The 20152-nt window shown below is 39.5% G+C and overlaps 1 protein-coding gene across 3 annotated transcripts in view; it reads left to right on the top strand.

The window, feature by feature from the left end:
- Window positions 1–20152, top strand: part of CYSLTR1 (cysteinyl leukotriene receptor 1) — a 57828-nt gene that overhangs the window by 27378 nt on the left and 10298 nt on the right. The window contains exon 2 of one of the 3 annotated variants that reach the window (XM_006051531.4): window positions 19534–19594. The exons of the other annotated variants lie outside the window; for them this stretch is intronic. The gene's annotated coding sequence lies outside the window, so the exon portion shown is untranslated. The remainder of the gene's footprint in view (window positions 1–19533; window positions 19595–20152) is intronic. 3 annotated transcript variants of the gene reach the window in all.

Raw genomic sequence — 20152 nt, 5'->3', positions numbered from 1 at the left:
TGATTTTATATCCTGCAACTTTACTATATTCATTGATTAGCTCTAGTAATTTTCTTGTGGAGTCTTTAGGGTTTTCTATGTAGAGGGTCATGTCATCTGCAAACAGTGAGAGATTTACTTCTTCTTTTCCAATCTGTATTCCTTTTATTTCTTTTTCTGCTCTGATTGCTGTGGCCCAAACTTCCAAAACTATGTTGAATAGTAGTGGTGAAAGTGGGCACCCTTGTCTTGTTCCTGACTTTAGGGGAAATGCTTTCAATTTTTCACCATTGAGGATAATGTTTGCTGTGGGTTTGTCATATATACCTTTATTATCTTGAGGTATGTTCCATATATTCCTTCTTTCTGGAGGTTTTTTTTTTCATAAATGGATGTTGAACTTTGTCAAAGGCTTTCTCTGCATCTAATAAGATAATCATATGGCTTTTATTTTTTCAATTTTTTAATGTGGTGAATTACACTGATTGATTTGCAGATATTGAAGAATCCTTGCATCCCTGGGATAAAGCGCACTTGGTCATGATGTATGATCTTTTTAATGTGTTGTTGGATTCTGATTGCTAGAATTTTGTTAACTATATTTGAATCTATATTCATCAGTGATATTGGCCTGTAGTTTTCTTTTTTGTGGCATCTTTGTCAGGTTTTGTATTAGGGCGATGGTAGCCTCATAGAACGAGTTTGGAAGTTTACCTTCCTCTGCCATTTTCTGGAAGACCTTGAGTAAGATAGGTGTTAGCTCTTCTCTAAATTTTTGGTAGAATTCAGCTGTGAAGCCATCTGGACCTGGGCTTTTGTTTGAAGATTTCTGATTACAGTTTCAATTTCCGTGCTTGTGATGGGTCTGTTAAGATTTTCTATTTCTTCCTGGTTCAGTTTTGGAAAGTTGTACTTTTCAAAGAATTTGTCCATTTCTCCCAGTTGTCCATTTTGTTGACATATAATTACTGATAATAGTCTCTTATGATCCTTTGAATTTCTGTGTTGTCTGTTGTGATCTCTCCATTTTCATTTACAATTTTATTGATTTGATTTTTCTCCCTTTGTTTATTGATGAGTCTGGCTAATGGTTTGTCAATTTTATTTATCCTCTCAAAGAACCAGCTTTTGGTTTTGTTGATTTTTGCTATAGTCTCTTTTGTTTCTTTTGCATTTATTTCTGCCCTAATTTTTAAGAGTTCTTTCCTTCTACTAACCCTGGGGTCCTTCATCTCTTCCTTTTCTAGTTGCTTTAGGTGTAGAGTTAGGTTATTTATTTGACTTTTTTCTCGTTTCTTTAGTATGCCTGTATTGCTATGAACCTTCCCCTTTGCACTGCTTTTACAGTGTCCCACAGGTTTTGCATTGTGTTTTCATTTTCATTCACTTCTATGCATATTTTGATTTATTTTTTGATTTCTTCTGTGATTTGTTGGTTATTCACCAGCGTGTTGTTCAGCCTCCATATGTTGGAATTTTTAATGTTTTTCTCCTGTAATTAAGATCTTACTGCCTTGCAGTCAGAAAAGATGCTTGGAATGATTTCAATTTTTTTAAATTTAATAAGGCTAGATTTATGGCCCAGGATGTGATCTATCCTGAAGATGGCTCCGTGTGTGCTTGAGAAAAAGATGAAATTCACTGTTTTGTGGTAAAATGTCCTATAGATATCATTACATCTTACTGGTCTTGTATCATTTAAAGTTTGTGTTTCCTTGTTAATTTTCTGTTTAGTTGATCTATCCATATGTGTGAGTGGAGTATTAAAGTCTCCCACTATTATTGTGTTATTGTTAATTTCCCCTTTCAAACATGTTACCATTTGTCTTACATATTGCGGTGCTCCTATTTTGGGTGGATATATGTTTATAATTGTTATATCTTCTTCTTGGATTGATCCTTTGATCATTATGTAGTGTCCTTTGTCTCTTTTCACAGCCTTTGTTTTAAAGTCTATTTTATCTGATATGAGTATTGCTACTCCTGCTTTCTTTTGGTCTCTATTTGCGTGGAATATATTTTTCCAGCCCTTCAGTTTCAGTCTGTATGTGTCCCTTGCTTTGAGGTGGGTCTCTTATAGACAACATATATAGGGGGTCTTGTTTTTTGTCCATTCAGCCAGTCTTTGTCTTTTGGTTGGGGCATTCAAACCATTTACATTTAAAGTAATTATTGATAAGTATGATTCCATTGCAATTTACTTTACTGTTTTGGGTTCGAGTTTATACACCCTTTCTGTGTTTCCTGTCTAGAGAAAATCCTTTAGCATTTGTTGGAGAGCTGGTTTGCTGGTGCTGAATTCTCTCAGCTTTTGCTTGTCTGTAAAGCTTTTGATGTCTCCTTCATATTTGAATGAGATCCTTGCTGGGTACAGTAATCTGAGCTGTAGGTTATTTTCCTTTGTCACATTAAGTATGTCCTGCCATTCCCTCCTGGCCTGAAGAGTTTCTATTGAAAGACCAGCTGTTATCCTTATGGGAATCCCCTTGTGTGTTATTTGTTGTTTTTCTCTTGCTGTTTTTAATATTTGTTCTTTGTGTTTGATCTTTGTTAATTTCATTAATATGTGTCTTGGGGTGTTCCGCCTTGGGTTTTTCCTGTTTGGGACTCTCTGGGTTTCTTGGACTTGGGTAATTATTTCCTTCCCCATTTTAGGGAAGTTTTCAACTATTATCTCCTCAAGTATTTTCTTATGGTCTTTCTTTCTGTCTTCTTCTGGGACTCCTATGATTCGAATGTTGGGGCATTTAACATTGTTCCAGAGGTCTCTGAGATTGTCCTCATTTCTTTTAATTCATTTTTCCTTTTTCCTCTCTGATTCATTTATTTCTACTATTCTATCTTCTACCTCACTAATCCTATCTTCTGCCTCTGTTATTCTACCATTGGTTCCCTCCAGAGTGTTTTTGATATCATTTATTTCATTATTCATTATATATTGACTCTTTTTTATTTCGTCTAGGTCCTTGTTAAACCTTTCTTCTCAATCCTTGTCTCCAGGCTATTTATCTGTGATTCCATTTTGTTTTCAAGATTTTGGATGATTTTCACTATCATTGTTCAGAATTCTTTATCAGGTAGATTCCCTGTCTCTTCCTCTTTTGTTTGGTTTGGTGGGCATTTATCCTGTTCCTTTACCTGCTGGGTATACCTCTGTCTCTTCGTCTTGTTTATATTGGTGTGTTTGGGGTGGCCTTTCTGTATTCTGGCAGTTTGTGGGGTTCTCTTTATTGTGAAGTTTCCTCATTGTGGGTGGGGTCCTACGGGTGGCTTGACAAGGTTTCCTGGTTAGGGAAGCTTGTGTTGGTGTTCTGGTGGGTGGGGCTGGATTTCTTCTCTCTGGAGTGCAATGAAGTGTCCAGTAATAAGCTGTGAGATGTCAGTGGGTTTTGAGTGACTTTGGGCAGTCTGCATATTGAAGCTCAGGGCTATGTTCCTGTGTTGCTGGAGAATTTGTGTGGTATGTCTTGCTCTGGAACTTGTTGGCCCTTGGGTGGTGCTTGGTTTCAGTGTAGGTATGGAGGCGATTGATGACCTCCTGTCGATTAATGTTCCCTGGAGTCAGGAGTTCTCTGGTGTTCTCAGGATTTGGACTTAAGCCTCCTGCTTCTGGTTTTCAGTCTTATTTTTACCGTAGCCTCAAGATTTCTCCATCTATACAGCACCTTTGATAAAACATCTAGGTTAAAGATGAAAAGTTTCTCCACAATGAGGGACACCCAGAGAGGTTCACAGAGTTAGAGAAGAGAAGAGGGAGTAGGGAGATAGAGGTGACCAGGATGAGATGAGTTGGACTCAAAAGAGGAGAGAGCAAGGTAGCCAGTAATCAATTCCCTATGTACTCTCCTCAGTCGGAAACAGTCAGAGAGGTTCACTGAGTTACATAGAGAAGAGAAGAGGGAGGAAGGAGACATTGGTGGCTGGGAGGATAAAGGGGGGAATCAAAAGGAGAGAGACAGATCCAGCCAGTAATCAGTTTCCTAAGTGTTCTCCACCGTCTGGAACACATAAGGAGATTCACAGAGTTGAGTAGAGAAGGGGGAGGAAGTAGATAGAGGCGACCTGGTGGAGAAAAAAGGAGAGTGTAAAGGAGGAGAGAGCAGTCAAGCCAGTAATCTTGCTCCCAAGTAAAAATGGGTACTGAAGATTGGGTTCTTAAAGGTACAAAATTCATAACAAATACCAAAAACAATGGACAGGGAGGCCTGGCGTGCTGTGATTCATGGGGTCACAAAGAGTCGGACACTACTGAGAGACTGAACTGAACTGAACCAAAAAGCAAAGATTAAATATCCAGAGTAGAGGTTGGATTTTCAAAAATACAGTATTAAAGAAAAAAAAAGTCACAAAAATTATGAAATATATATATATATATATGAAGTTTGCTTTAAAAATAGGGTCTTTTTTGCAAAAAAAAAATTTTTGTAGGTTATAAAAATGAAAATTAAAGGAGTAATAGAAGACTTAAAAATAGAAAAAAAATCTTTTTTTTAATTAAAGAATGATAGTAAAAATATATCTAGGACTTTCTCTGGTGTTGTGGGCAGTGTGGGGTCAATTCATTTTTGGATAGTTCCTTGATATGGCTTATATTTCTCACATCTATAGGCCCCTTTCTATGTAGTCGGTACTAACTACAGGGTTTTTATCTGTTGCTCCTGTCACTTCAACGGAGGTTCAGTCTGGTTTATCTTCTGTTTGCTGGTCTCTTCAGTGTCTAATTTCTGCCCTGACACAAGGGGTGCGGTGGTGGACAATTTTTTTAGGCTCGCTTGTTCAGTCGTGCTGTGGGGAGGGAGGGACGCTGAAAACAAATAACACTGGAATGTGCTTGCAGTGTCTCGGCCACACTGGGTTTGCCCCCAACTCACGGTGTGTGTGCTTTTCCTGTCTACACTGCTTAGGCTCTAGGTTGCTCTGCCAGGAACTGTCTGAGGCCAGCCCTGGGTTGTATGCACTTCCCAGGTCTAAGCCACTCAGGTTCAGGTACTCAGGTAGTCCTCAGTGGCGCAGACTCAGTTGGGCCTGCGTTTTGTGCCCTTCCCAGGTCCAAGCAGCTCAGGTGACCAGGTGTTTGGCGAGCACAGTTGCTGCGACTTATTGCCTCCCAGTCCCTGCCGCTTGGTTTTCTGGGTGTACAACTGGCGCACCTTCTCAGGCGGATGTTGACCATTCAGAATACCAAGAAGTCTTGGTTAGCAATGAAGCCTGCTTGCAATTTGGTAGATAATGCCTCTGTGGGGCCACGATTGCCCCCTTCCGGCTCTGGCTGCCCTCGCCTGCCTGTCACGGGGGAGGGAAGGTGGGGGGTGGGCCGGTCTGCACCCAGCTAGCTCTGCTGAGTCCTTTGTTCTGTGAGCGGTCCTGACAGTGTCTTAAGTTAGTGCTTTTCACGTGGTAGCTATCCCACAATCTGGTTTGCTATCCCAAATTAGTTCCCTCAGATTGCCCTTGGGGCATTCAGGCCCAGTCCTTACTCGAAGCAATGCAGCCCGTGCCTCCCTGCCCAACCCCCACTTGCTAGTGGGGGATGCAGGCTTCTGTGCTGCTTCTCCGCTGGGGGAGTTACCGTTGGGCTCATAATCTGTGGGGTTTAATTATTTATTTATTTTTCCTCCCAGTTTTGTTGCCCTCTGTGGTTCCAAGGCTTGCCCAGACTCATCAGTGAGAGTGTTTCCTGGTGTTTGGGAACGTCTCTCTTTTTTAATAATCCCTTCCCAGGACAGAGCTCCATCCCTACCTCTTTTGTCTCTCTTTTTGTCTTTTATATTTTTTCCTACCTCCTTTAAAAGACAATGGGCTGCTTTTCTGGGTGCCTGATGACCTCTGCCAGCATTCAGAAGTTGTTTTGTGGAATTTACTCAGCATTCAAATGTTCTCTTGATGAATTTGTGGGAGGGAAAGTGGTCTCCCTGTCCTATTCCTCCACCCGCTTAGGACCGCCTCTGAAGACTAACTTTAGTGTAGCATTTGCTTTCCTTTTTCTTTTTTGTTTGTGTATCAATTGTAGATTTTTGGTTTATGATTCCCATGAGAATTTTATATAGCAGTCTATATATAAACAAAACTATTTTAAGTTACTGGTATTTTAATTTCAAATGCAATTCTTATTTCCTGCATTTGTGTTCTCCTTTTCTCATGGTTTTTGGTTTTGATATCATATTTGTGTGTGGATGATTTCTTAATCTTACTATATGTTTACCTTTATCTGTGAGCTCTTCAATTTGTTATATTCTTGTTTCTAATAATGGCCTTTTCTTTGTTGCTTAGAGAAATTCCTTTAGCATTTGTTGCAAAACAGGTCTAGTGATTAGCTTTTGCTTGTCCATAACATTTTTATTTCTCCATTACATCTGAAGGACAGCCTTACTGGGTGAAGCATTTCTGGTTATAGGTTCTTTCCTGTCATCATTTTAAATATATTTTGCACTGCCTCCTGATAAGAAATGAGCTGATAACCTTATGGTACTTCCTTCGTATGTTATTTGTTGCTTTCCCCTTGTTCTCTCTAATATTGTTTCTTTGTCTTTAATTTTTATCAATTCAATCACTATGTGTCTCATAGTGTTTCTCCTTGGGTTTATCCTGCCTGGGACTCTCTACATTTTCTAGACTTAGGTGATTGTTTTCTTTCCCATGTTAGGGAAGTTTTCAACTATTATCTCTTTCACTGTTTTCTCAGGTCTTTTCTCTATATATTCTCCTCTGCTGCTGCTGCTGCTAAGTCACATCAGTCGTGTCCGACTCTGTGCGACCCCAGAGACGGCAGCCCACCAGGCTCCCCCATCCCCGGGATTCTCCAGGCAAGAACACTGGAGTGGGTTGCCATTTCCTTCTCCAATGCATTTAGGTGAAAAGCGAAAGTGAATTCGCTCAGTCGTGTCCGACTCTAGCGACCCCATGGACTGCAGCCTACCAGGCTCCTCCGTCCATGGGATTTTCTAGGCAAAAGTACTGGAGTGGGGTGCCATTGCCTTCTCCGATTCTCCTCTGGGACCTCTATAATGTAAATGTTGGTGCATTTGACATTGTACCAGAGATTTCTCTTTCTTTCCTCATATCTTTTCCTTCTTTTTTCTTTATTCTATTCCATGGCAGTGATTTCCACCAGTCTGTCTTCCAATTCACCTCTCTATTTTTATGCTTCAGGTATTCTGCTATTGATTCCTTCTAGTATATTTCTCATTTCAGTTATTATATTATTCATTTCTGTTTGTTTGTCCTTTAGCACTTCTGGAAAAGTGAAAATTTTAGTTGCTCAGTCGTGTCTGACTCTTTGTGACCCCATAGACTGTAGCCTGCCAGGCTCCTATGTCCATTGAATTACCCAGGCAAGAATACTGAAGTGGGTAGCCATTCCCTTCTCCAGGGTATGTTCCCGATCCAGAGATTGAACCTGGGTCTCCCACATTTGCAGGTTGATTCTTTACTGTCTGAGCCACCAGGGAAGCCCTTAGTTCTTACAAGTCTTTGTTAAACATGTCTTGTATCTTCTCAGTCTGTGTCTCCATTATTTTTTTTGAGAACTTGGATCGTCTTCACTACCATTACTCTGAATTTCTTTTCCAGTAGATTGCCTATCTTCGCTTCATTTAGTTTTTCTTCTGAGGTTTATTCTTGATCTTCTCTCTAGGACATACTCCTCTGCCATCTCATCTAACTTTCTGTGATAGCAGTTTCTTTTCTGCAGGATGCAGGGTTATATTTCTTCTTGCTTCTTCTGTCTGTCCTCCGCTGGATGAAGCTGGTAAGAGGCTTGTGTATGCTTCCTGTGGGAGGACCTGGTTTCTGCCCAATGATGAGTGCAGCTGGGTCTTGTCCATCTGTTGAGCAGAGCTGTGCTCAGGAAGACTTTAAGTGGCCTGTCTGCTGATGGATGGGGCTGTGTACCTGTTCTATTGGTTGTTTGGCCTGAAACATCCCAGCACTAAAGCCTACTGGCTATTGGGTAGGACTAGTTCTTGTGGGAGAATGGAGGCCTCCAGGAGGGCTCATGCCAATGAGTGCTCACCAGAGCTTCTGCTGCCAGTGTCATTTTCCCTGCAGTGAGCCACAGCCACTCCCTACCTCCAAAGAAGACCCTCTAGTACTAGCAGGTAGGTCTTTCCCAATTTCTTATGAGGTCACTGCTTTTTTCCCTGAGTCTTGGTGCACGCTAGACCTTGTGGGTGCCCTCTAAGAATGGAGTTTCTGCTTCTCCAGTCCTGTGGAATTCCTGCAATCAAACCCTGCTGGCCTTCAAAATCAGAACCTCTGGAAGATCCTCCTCCCATTGATAGGCCCCAAGTCTGTGAAGCCTGACATGGAGATCAGGACTTTCACTCCTATGGGAGAACTTCTGTGGTATCAATATTTTCCAGTTTGTGAGTCACCCACCTAGCAGGTGTGGGATTTTATTTTATCATGATCACACCTCTCCTACTGTCTTATTGTGGCTTCTTCTTTGTCTTGGATAAAGGAAATCTTTTTTTTTTTTTTTCAGGTACCAACAGTTTTTTGTCAATGGTTGTTCAGCAGTTAGTTGTCATTTTGGTGTTTTTATGAGAAAGGGAGAGCTCCCATCCTACTCTGTCATCTTGCTGGCAAGTCCTAACTTCCTATGTTTTGGAAAACAAAATAGACTCATTATACATTTCCACCTATCTCCTTATCCTTATAGAAAGCATATCTATCCCCTAATTCAGACTATTTTGATTTCTTGGATCCTTAACAACCCAAATAAGTGAGTTCTTCTTCACAATTAAAATGATTTGCAATTTGTTTACTCCAACAAAATGCTATCAGTAATGTGAAGTCCCCAAATTTAGATTAACATAGATGCTCTTCTTTTTATATCTTCAAAAATGTTCTCACACTTTTCTGGGAAACAAATTCCAGAATTAAGTTCATCTCCTAAGATGATTTTAGTTACAAATGCCATAAAGTAAACAAACTCTCACTTCTCACCCGGCTGATCAAAGTTGGCCCTAGCATCTCCTTTGATTAGAATTGTTAGAAATATTAAGTATACCTGACTACCCCCCAAGATATTGCTTATAAAAATGTTTGTGATTTGTTCAGATAGGACAAATAACAAAGTCAAAATAAATGTTTCATTTCTCAAGAGATTATCCAAGTGGTGTACAGCTGGAGGTGGGCCCAACAGGGAAAAGGTTGGGTGGAAACCACAGATACTTGTAAATGATGACTGGATAACCTAAAAAGAAGCTAAACTTTAGCAAGTTATTGACCTATTTTGGTGATTCACCATAATATACAAAATTGATATGCCTGTCAAGATCAGAATTTTAAACTGGCATATCAAGGTAACCTTGTCCTTAAACCTAATTTTCCCAAGAGTCACTGTTTCAATAATTAAGCTGTCATTTTAATTCTACAGAATATCTTAGCTTGAGATAACTGCATATCCAAAAATATGTCACAGATTGTTTCAAGGCTCTCTTTCTAAGAGCCCTAAGCTCTCCTTAGTACTTACTGGTGGCTTTATTCTTTCTCCAGATTCTTTCTTTGGCCTCTGCCATCATTACCTTTCTCTGTGAAAGAGAAGTTTCACTGGATAGGAGGCTAGTGCTAGATTGTGGATGAAATTGCCTGGAATTTAGGGTGGGGTCTTGATTATTGTTACTTACAGACTCTTGAGAAATCAAACAACAAGGTCTAAAATGAGTAGTTCAATACAGATCACCAACAGGCACATGAAAAGGTACTCAACATCATTCATTATTACAGATATTAAAATCAAAACTACAAGGAGGTATCACCTTGCACCAGTCAGAATGGCCATCATCAAAAAATCTGCAAACAATAAATGCTGGAGAGGATGTAGAGAAAAGGGAACACTCCTACACTGTTGATGGAAATTTAAATTGATACAGCCACTATGGAGAACAGTATGAAGGTTCCTTTAAAAACTAAAAATAGAGTTACCATAAGTATGATCCAGAAATCCCAATCCTCAGCATAAATCCAGAAAAAACATCAATTTGAAAAACATATATGCACCCCAATGTCATAGCAGCACTATTTACAATAACCAAGAAGCACAGAAGCAGCCTAAATGTCCATCAACAGATGATGGATAAAGAAAATCTGGGGTATGCATGTACACACACACATAGAAACACAATGGAATATTACTCAGTCATAAAAATCTTGAAATAATATCATTTTCAGCAACATGGATGGACATAGAGATTATCATACTAAGTGAAGTCAGACAGAGAAAGACAAATATCATATGTTATCACTTATATGTGGCATCTTTAAAAAATGATACAAATGAACTTATTTACAAAACAGAAATAGACTCACAGATGTAGAAGACAAACCTATGGTTATCAAATAGAAAAGGAGGAGAGGAATAAATTACAAGTTTGGGATTAAAAGATACCCACTACTATATGCAAATAGGTAAACAATAAGGACCTACTGTATAGCACAGGGAATTATATTCTCTATCTATAATAACTAAAATGGAAAATAATCTGAAAATAAATATATATTATATCCATATATATACATATGTATATATGGATATGTATATATAAAACAATCACTGTGCTATACATCTGAAATTAACATAACATTGTAAGTCAACTGTATTTCAATTTAAAAAATGACTGGTTGGGCAGTGGTGTGTAAGATGATGTTGAAAAGAAATAGCCTGAAATTAAGGACGCATGAAAGACATCTCCAGGAATTACAAACTGTTCAGCATGGTTGAAATATGAAGTACATGTGAAATGTAGGAGATTATTGTAAGTCATCTACATCTGAGGTAATGAGAGTCAGGATAGAAGAAGCAGCAGTAGGAAAGAAAAGGAATTGAGTGGAAAAAGACCAAGACTTGGTGTCAGATTGTATAAATGTTAGCTGGAACTGGAGCAAAATTGCAAAGAGTCACATCCTTTCTCTCTTCACCTCCAGCTTCCCACATTTGTGCTGTTTTCCCTATATTTAATTTTAACTTCAGTGTCATCAGATCTCAGATTTCTATTACCTTCCTCTCTTTTTCACTTTCCCCATTTGTTTTAGCAAAACCCTCCCAGACTCCTACCATCTAACTAGATGACACGGTCTGATAAATTTGTCATTTTAACAGAAATCAAAGCCTCTTAAAAATTCTGAAGAGTAGATTCTGGCCCTCAGCTAAGATATGGACAGATGAATTGTTGGTCCTGGAACTCTAAAGCCATGTGATCAAGCTGGATGAGCATCACATATGAGATGATTTTTTTTAAAGGGACCAACAGGAGGAGGTCCTAAGATGGCGGAGGAATAGGACGGGGAGACCACTTTCTCCCCCACAAATTAATCAAAAGAACATTTGAACGCTGAGTAAACTCCACAAAACAACTTCTGAATGCTGGCAGAGGATATCAGGCACCCAGAAAAGCAGCCCATTGTCTTCATACTGCTACTGCTAAGTCACTTCAGTTGTGTCCAACTCTGTGCAACCCCATAGATGGCAGCCCACCAGGCTCCCCTGTCCCTGGGATTCTCCAGGAAATAACACTGGAGTGGGTTGCCATTTCCTTCTCCAATGCATGAAAGTGAAAAATGAAAGTGAAGTCACTCAATCGTGTCTGACCCTCAGCGACCCCATGGACTGCAGCCTTCCAGGCTCCTCCATCCATGGGATTTTCCAGGCAAGAGTACTGGAGTGGGGTGCCATTGCCTTCTCCATTGTCTTCAAAAGGAGGTAGGAAAAATATAAAAGATAAAAAGAGACAAAAGAGGTAGAGATGGGGCTCCATCCCGGGAAAGGAGTTTTTAGAAAGAGAGAAGTTTCCAAACACCAGGAAACACTCTCACTGCTAAGTCTGTGGCGAGCCTTGGAACCACAGAGGGCAACATAGCCGAGAGGAAAAATAAATAATTAAAACGCACAGATTATGTGCCCAACGGTAATTCCCCCAGTAGAGAAGCAGCACAGACACATGCATCCGCCACTAGCAAGTGGGGGCTGGGCAGGGAGGCGTGGGCTGCATTGCTTAGAGTGAGGACCAAGCCTGAATGTCCCAAGGGCAATCTGAGGGAACTACCTTGGATAGCAAACCAGACTGTGGGATAGCCACCATGCAAAAAGCCTTAATGTAAGACACTGTCAGGACCGCTCACAGAACAAAGGACTGAGCAGAGCTAGCCCAGCCCAGCCCTCTGCCTGTTGACATGCAGGCAAGGGCAGCCACAGCCACAGCCAGAAGGGGGCAATCGAGGCCCCAGAGAGGGATTATCTACGAAACTGCAAGCAGGCTTCGTTGCTAACCAAGACTTCTTGGGATTCTAGACAGTCAATATCTGCCTTAGAAGGTGTGCCAGTTGTACACCCAGAAAACCAAGCAGCAGGGATGGGGGAGGCAATAAGTCACAGCAACTGCGCTTGCCAAACACCTGGTCACCTGAGCTGCTCGGACCTGGGAAGGGCATAAAACACAGGCCCAATCGAGTCTGCGCCTCTGAGGACTACCCGAATACCTGAATTGAGCGGCTTAGACCTGGGAAGTGCATACAACCTAGGGCTGGGCTCAGTTCCCGGCAAAGCAGTCTAGAGCCTAAGCAGTATAGACAGGGAAAGCATGCACGCTGTGAGCAGGGGGCAAACTTAGTGTGGCTGAGACACTGTGAGCACCCGCCAGTGTTATTCGTTTGCAGTGTCCCTCCCTCCCCACAGCAGGACTAAACAAGTGAGCCTAAAAAAGTGTCCACCACCGCCCCCTTGTGTCAGGGCAGAAATTAGACACTGAAGAGACCAGCAAAGAGAAGAAGTTAAAACAGAGGGAACCTCCCTGGAAGTGACAGGTGCAATAGATTAAAACCCTGTAGCTAGTACTGACTACATAGGAAGGGGCATATAGATATTGAGAAATATAAGGCAGATCAAGAAACTATCCGAAAATAAACCAACCCCACACTGCCCACAACAACACCAGAGAAAGTCCTAGATATATTTTTTACTATTTTTACTATCATTCTTTAATTTTTTTAATTTTTTTTATTTTTAAGTCTTCTACTACTCCTTTAATTTTCCTTTTTATAACCTACTATGACTTTGCAAAAAAAAAAAGAGACCCTATTTTTTAAAGCAAACTTCATATATATATATATATATATATTTTATAATTCTTATGACTTTGTTGTTTTTTGTTTGTTTGTTTAATATTGTATTTTTGAAAATCCAACCTGTACTCTAGATTTTTAATCTTTGCATTTTGGTATTTGTTATCAATTTTGTACCTTTAAGAACCCAGTCTTCATTACTCATTTTCGCTTGGGAGTGAGATCACTGGCCTGATTGCTCTCTCCCACTTTGGATTCTTTTTTTTCTCCACCAGGTCGCCTCTATCTCCTCCCTCCCTCTTCTCTTCTCTACCCAACTCTGTGAATCACTTTGTGTGTTCCAGACTGTGGAGAACACTTAGGGAACTGATTACTGACTCTCTCCTTTTGATTCCCCCGTTTTATCCTCCTGGCCATCTCTATCTCCTTCCTCCCTCTTCTCTTCTCTGTATAATTGCATGAACATCTCTGAGTAGTCCAGACTGTGGAGAGCACATAGGGAAGTGATTACTGGCTAGCTTGCTCTCTCCTCTTTTGAGTCCAACTCATCTCATCCTGGTCACCTCTATCTCCCTACTCTCTCTTCTCTTCTCCATGTAACTCTGTGTACCTCTCTGGATGTCCCTCACTGTGAGGAAACTTTTCATCTTTAACCTAGATGTTTTATCAAAGGTGCTGTATAGATGGAGAAGTCTTGTGGCTAATGTAAAAATAAGACTGAAAACCAGAAGCAGGAGGCTTAAGTCCAAATCCTGAGAACACCAGAGAACTCCTGACTCCAGGGAACATTAATCGACAGGAGGTCATCAATCACCTCCATACCTACACTGAAACCAAGCACCACCCAAGGGCCAACAAGTTCCAGAGCAAGACATACCACACAAATTCTCCAGCAACACAGGAACATAGCCCTGAGCTTCAATATGCAGACTGCCCAAAGTCACTCAAAACCCACTGACATCTCACAGCTTATTACTGGACACTTCATTGCACTCCAGAGAGAAGAAATCCAGCCCCACCCACCAGAACACCAACACAAGCTTCCCTAACCAGGAAACCTTGTCAAGCCACCCGTAGGACCCCACCCACAATGAGGAAACTTCACAATAAAGAGAACTCCACAAACTGCCAGAATACAGAAAGGCCACCCCAAACACACTAATATAAACAAGACAAAGAGACAGAGGAATACCCAGCAGGTAAAGGAACAGGATAAATGCCCACCAAACCAAACAAAAGAGGAAGAGACAGGGAATCTACCTGATAAAGAATTCTGAACAATGATAGTGAAAATTATCCAAAATCTTGAAAACAAAATAGAATCACAGATAAATAGCCTGGAGGCAAGGATTGAGAAGAAAAGTCTAACAAGGACCTAGACGAAATAAAAAAGAGTCAATATATAATGAATAATGAAATAAATGATATCAAAAACACTCTGGAGGGAACCAATGGTAGAATAACAGAAGCAGAAGATAAGATTAGTGAGGTAGAAGATAGAATGGTAAGAAATAAATGAATCAGAGAGGAAAAAAGAAAAACGAATTAAAAGAGATGAGGACAATCGCAGAGACCTCTGGGACAATGTTAAATGCCCCAACATTCGAATCATAGGAGTCCCAGAAGAAGAAGACAGAAAGAAAGACCATGAAAAAATACTTGAGGAGATAATAGTTGAAAACTTCCCTAAAATGGGGAAGGAAATAATCAGCCAAATCCAAGAAACCCAGAGAGTCCCAAACAGGAAAAACCCAAGGCGAAACACCCCAAGACACATATTAATGAAATTAACAAAGATCAAACACAAAGAACAAATATTAAAAACAGCAAGGAAAAAAACAACAAATAACACACAAGAGGATTCCCATAAAGATAACAGCTGGTCTTTCAATAGAAACTCTTCAGGCCAGGAGGGAATGGCGGGACATACTTAAAGTTATGAAAGAAAATACCCTACAGCCCAGATTACTGTACCCAGCAAGGATCTCATTCAAATATGAAGGAGACATCAAAAGCTTTACAGATAAGCAAAAGCTGAGAGAATTCAGCACCTCCAAACCAGTTCTCCAACAAATGCTAAAGGATCTTCTCTAGACAGGAAACACAAAAAGGGTGTATAAACACGAACCCAAAACAATAAAGTAAATGGCAATGGGGTCATACTTATCAATAATTACCTTAAACATAAATGTGTTGAATGCCCTAAGCAAAAGACAAAGACTGGCTGAATGGATAAAAAAACAAGACCATAAATATGTTGTCTACAAGAGACCCACCTCAAAACAAGGGACACATACAGACTGAAAGTGAAGGGCTGGAAAAAGATATTCCAAACAAATAGAGACTAAAAGAAAGCAGGAGTAACAATATTCATATCAGATAAAATAGACTTTAAAACAAAGGCTGTGAAAAGAGACAAAGAAGGACACTACATAATGATCAAAGGATCAATGCAAGAAGATATAACAATTATAAATATGTATGCACCCAACATAGGAGCAACACTATATGTAAGACAAATGCTAACATGTATAAAAGGGGAAATTAACAATAACACAATAATAGTGGGAGACTTCTCCAGGATAGATCACATCCTGGGCCATAAATCTAGCCTTGGTAAATTCAAAAAAAATAACATCATTTCAAGCATCTTTTCTGCCACAATGCAGTAAGGTTAAATCTCAATTACAGGAGAAAATCTATTAAAAACTCCAATATTTGGAGGCTGAACAACACACTGCTGAATAACCAACAAATCACAGAAGAAATCAAAAACTAAATCAAAATATGCATAGAAACGAATGAAAATGAAAACACAACAACCCAAAACCTATGGGACACTGTAAAAGCAGTGCAAAGGGGAAGGTTCATAGCAATATAGGCATACTAAAGAAACGAGAAAAAAGTCAAATAAATAACCTAACTCTACACCTAAAGCAACTAGAAAAGGAAGAGATGAAGAACCCCAGGGTTAGTAGAAGGAAAGAAATCGTAAAAATTAGGGCATAAATAAATGCAAAAGAAACAAAATAGACCAGCAAAAATCAACAAAGCCAAAATCTGGTTCTTTGAGAGGATAAATAAAATTGACAAACCATTAGCGAGGCTCATCAATAAACAAAGGGAGAAGAATCAAATCAATAAAATTGTAAATGAAAATGGAGAGATCACAACAGACAACACAGAGATACAAAGGATCATAAGAGACTACTATCAGCAACTATATGCCAATAAAATGGACAAAGTGGAAGAAATGGACAAATTAATAGAAAAGTACAACTTTCCAAAATTGAACCAGGAAGAAATAGAAATCTTAAGAGACCCATCAGAAGCACAGAAATTGAAACTATAATAAAAAATCTTCCAGCAAACAAAAGCCCAGGTCCAGATGGCTTCACAGCTGAATTCTACCAAAAATTTAGAGAAGAGCTAAAACCTATCCCACTCAAACTCTTCCAGAAAATTGCAGAGGAAGGTAAACTTCCAAACTCATTCTATGAGGCCACCATCACCCTAATAACAAGACCTGACAAAGATGCCACAAAAAAAGAAAACTACAGGCCAATATCACTGATGAATATAGATGCAAAAATCCTGAACAAAATTCTAGCAATCAGAATCCAACAACACATTAAAAAGATCATACATCATGACCAAGTGGGCTTTATCCCAGGGATGCAAGGATTCTTCAATATCTGCAAATCAATCAGTGTAATACACCACATTAAAAAATTGAAAAATAAAAGTCATATGATTATCTCAATAGATTCAGAGAAAGCCTTTGACAAAGTTCAACATCCATTTTTTATAAAAAAAAAAAAAATCTCCAGAAAGCAGGAATAGATGGAACATACCTCAACATAATAAAAGCTATATATGACAAACCCACAGCAAACATTATCCTCAATGGTGAAAAATTGAAAGCATTTCCCCTAAAGTCAGGAACAAGACAAGAGTGCCCACTTTCACCACTACTATTCAACATAGTTTTGGAAGTTTGGGCCACAGCAATCAGAGCAGAAAAAGAAATAAAAGGAATACAGATTGGAAAAGAAGAAGTAAAACTCTCACTGTTTGCAGATGACATGACCCTCTACATAGAAAACCCTAAAGACTCCACAAGAAAATTACTAGAGCTAATCAATGAATATAGTAAAGTTGCAGGATATAAAATCAACACACAGAAATTCCTTGCATTCCTATACACTAATAATGAGAAAATCGAAAGAGAAATTAAGGAAACAATTCCATTCACCATTGCAACAAAAAGAATAAAATACTTAGGAATATATCTACCTAAAGAAACTGAAGACCTATATATAGAAAACTATAAAACACTGGTGAAAGAAATCAAAGAGGACACTAATAGATGGAGAAATATACCATGTTCATGGATCGGAAGAATCAATATAGTGAAAATGAGTATACTACCCAAAGCAATCTATAGATTCAATGCAATTCCTATCAAGCTACCAACGGTATTTGTCACAGAGCTAGAACAAATAATTTCACAATTTGTATGGAAATACAAAAAACCTCGAATAGCCAATTTCTCTTCTTGAGAAAGAAGAATGGAACTGGAGGAATCAACCTGCCTGACTTCAGGCTCTACTACAAAGCCACAGTCATCAAGACAGTATGGTACTGGCACAAAGACAGAAATATAGATCAATGGAACAAAATAGAAAGCCCAGAGATAAACCCACACACCTATGGACACCTTATCTTTGACAAAGGAGGCAAGAATATACAATGGATTAAAGACAATCTCTTTAACAAGTGGTGCTGGGAAAACTGGTCATCCACTTGTAAAAGAATGAAACTAGAACACTTTCTAACACCATACACAAAAATAAATTCAAAATGGATTAAAGATCTAAATGTAAGACCAGAAACTATAAAACTCCTAGAGGAGAAGATAGGCAAAACACTCTCTGACATAAATCACAGCAGGATCTTCTATGACCCACCTCCCAGAATATTGGAAATAAAAGCAAAAATAAACACATGGGGCCTAATTAAAATTAAAAGCTTCTGCACAACAAAGGAAACTATAAGCAAGGTGAAAAGACAGCCTTCCGAATGGCAGAATATAATAGCAAACAAAGCAACTGACAAAGAATTAATCTCAAAAATATACAAGCAACTCCTACAGCTTAATTCCAGAAAAATAAATGACCCAATCAAAAAATGGGCCAAAGAACTAAACAGACATTTCTCCAAAGAAGTCATACAGATGGCTAACAAATAGATAAAAAGATGCTCAACATCACTCATTATCAGAGAAATGCAAATCAAAACCACAATGAGGTACAATTTCACACCAGTCAGAATGGCTGCTATCCAAAAGTCTACAAAAAATAAATCCTGGAGAGGGTGCAGAGAAAGGGAACCCTCTTACACTGTTGGTGGGAATGCAAACTAGTACAGCCACTATGGAGAACAGTGTGGAGATTCCTTAAAAACCTGGAAATAGAACTGCCATACGACCCAGCAATCCCATTGCTGGGCAAACACACCAAGGAAACCAGAATTGAAAGAGACATGTGTACCCCAATGTTCATCACAGCACTGTTTATAATAGCCAGGGCATGGAAGCAACCTAGATGTCCATCAGCAGACGAATGGATAAGAAAGCTATGGTACGTATACACAATGGAGTATTACTCAGCCATTAAAAAGAATACATTTGAATCAGTTCTAATGAGGTGGATGAAACTGGAGCCTATTATACAGAGTGAAGTAAGCCAGAAAGAAAAACACCAATACAATATGCTGCTGCTGCTGCTGCTAAGTCGCTTCAGTCGTGTCCGACTCTGTGCAACCCCATAGATGGCAGCCCAAAAGGCTCCACCGCCCCTGGGATTCTCCAGTCAAGAACACTGGAGTGGGTTGCCATTTCCTTCTCCAATGCATGAAAGTGAAAAGTGAAAGTGAAGTCACTCAGTCATGTCCGACTCTTCGCGACCCCATGGACTGCAGCCCACCAGGCTCCTCCATCCATGGGATTCTCCAGGCAAGAGTACTGGAGTGGGGTGCCATTGCCTTCTCCACCAATACAGTATACTAATGCATATATATGGAATTTAGAAAGATGGTAACGATAACCTTGTATGCGAGACAGCAAGTGACACAGATGTATAGAACAGTCTTTTGGACTCTGTGGGAGAGGGTGAAGGTGGGATGATTTGGGAGAATGGCACTGAAATATGTATAATATCATATGTGAAACAAATCACCAATCCAGGTTTGATGTATGATACAGGATGCTCAGGGCTGGTGCACTGGGATGTTCCAGAGGGATGGTATGGGGAGGAAGGTGAGAGGGGGGTTCAGGATGGGGAACATATGTCCACCAGTGGAGGATTCATGTTGGTGTGTGGCAAAACCAATACAATATTGTAACGTAATTAGCCTCCAATTAAAATGAATAAATTTATATTAAAAAAAATAAAGGGACCAACAAAGAAGACTTAAGCAGTTTCTCCCTTGCAGGTTATGAAGAATGGTGACCATACTGCCAGAATATGTTGTTATTTGTTATAAAACAAAGGAGGTAAGGTCAAGAAAAAAAAAAAAAAAGACCTTTGAGCCCTAGAAAGTCCAACAACTTTACATTGCAAAATTAGCACTTAGTTTAGAAATCACTATCAAAGTTAAAACTGTTGTGCTACCTTTAGAGGGCCTGAAGAAACCTGTATCCTGAGCACAGCTGATATACTCAAAGAGGAATGAAGTGATACTTTCTCTCAGATGTTCACCTGAGAGAAACTCAGGGAACACCTAGAAGTCTTAAATCAAGTTCACAAACAACTTATGTCTGGTTCCTCTTTATTGAAGCTGTAAATCTCTTAACTTATTTGCTCTTTTTTTCTAAGATGAAAAATAAAGAATACTTGGTTTTTGTCCTTTAAGGCTAGTGGGACTGCCCAGTAGGAAGAACAGTGAAGTTTAAATTGAATAACCACAGAGATGAGTATGACATGAAACAATCAGTGAAAATTATCAAGGAAAGTACAAACAAAATAATGTAGGACTTCAAAGGAAAGAAATATTAAATTGGATCAGGAATGGCTTTTTGTTTGAATATAAGCAAAAAAGAGGCACAGTTACT

The sequence above is a fragment of the Bubalus bubalis genome, chromosome X (genome assembly GCF_019923935.1).
Source record: "Bubalus bubalis isolate 160015118507 breed Murrah chromosome X, NDDB_SH_1, whole genome shotgun sequence".
Classification (NCBI taxonomy): domain Eukaryota; kingdom Metazoa; phylum Chordata; class Mammalia; order Artiodactyla; family Bovidae; genus Bubalus; species Bubalus bubalis.
Note: the sequence above shows the minus strand (reverse complement) of the source record. Positions and strands in the feature narration are given on the sequence as shown.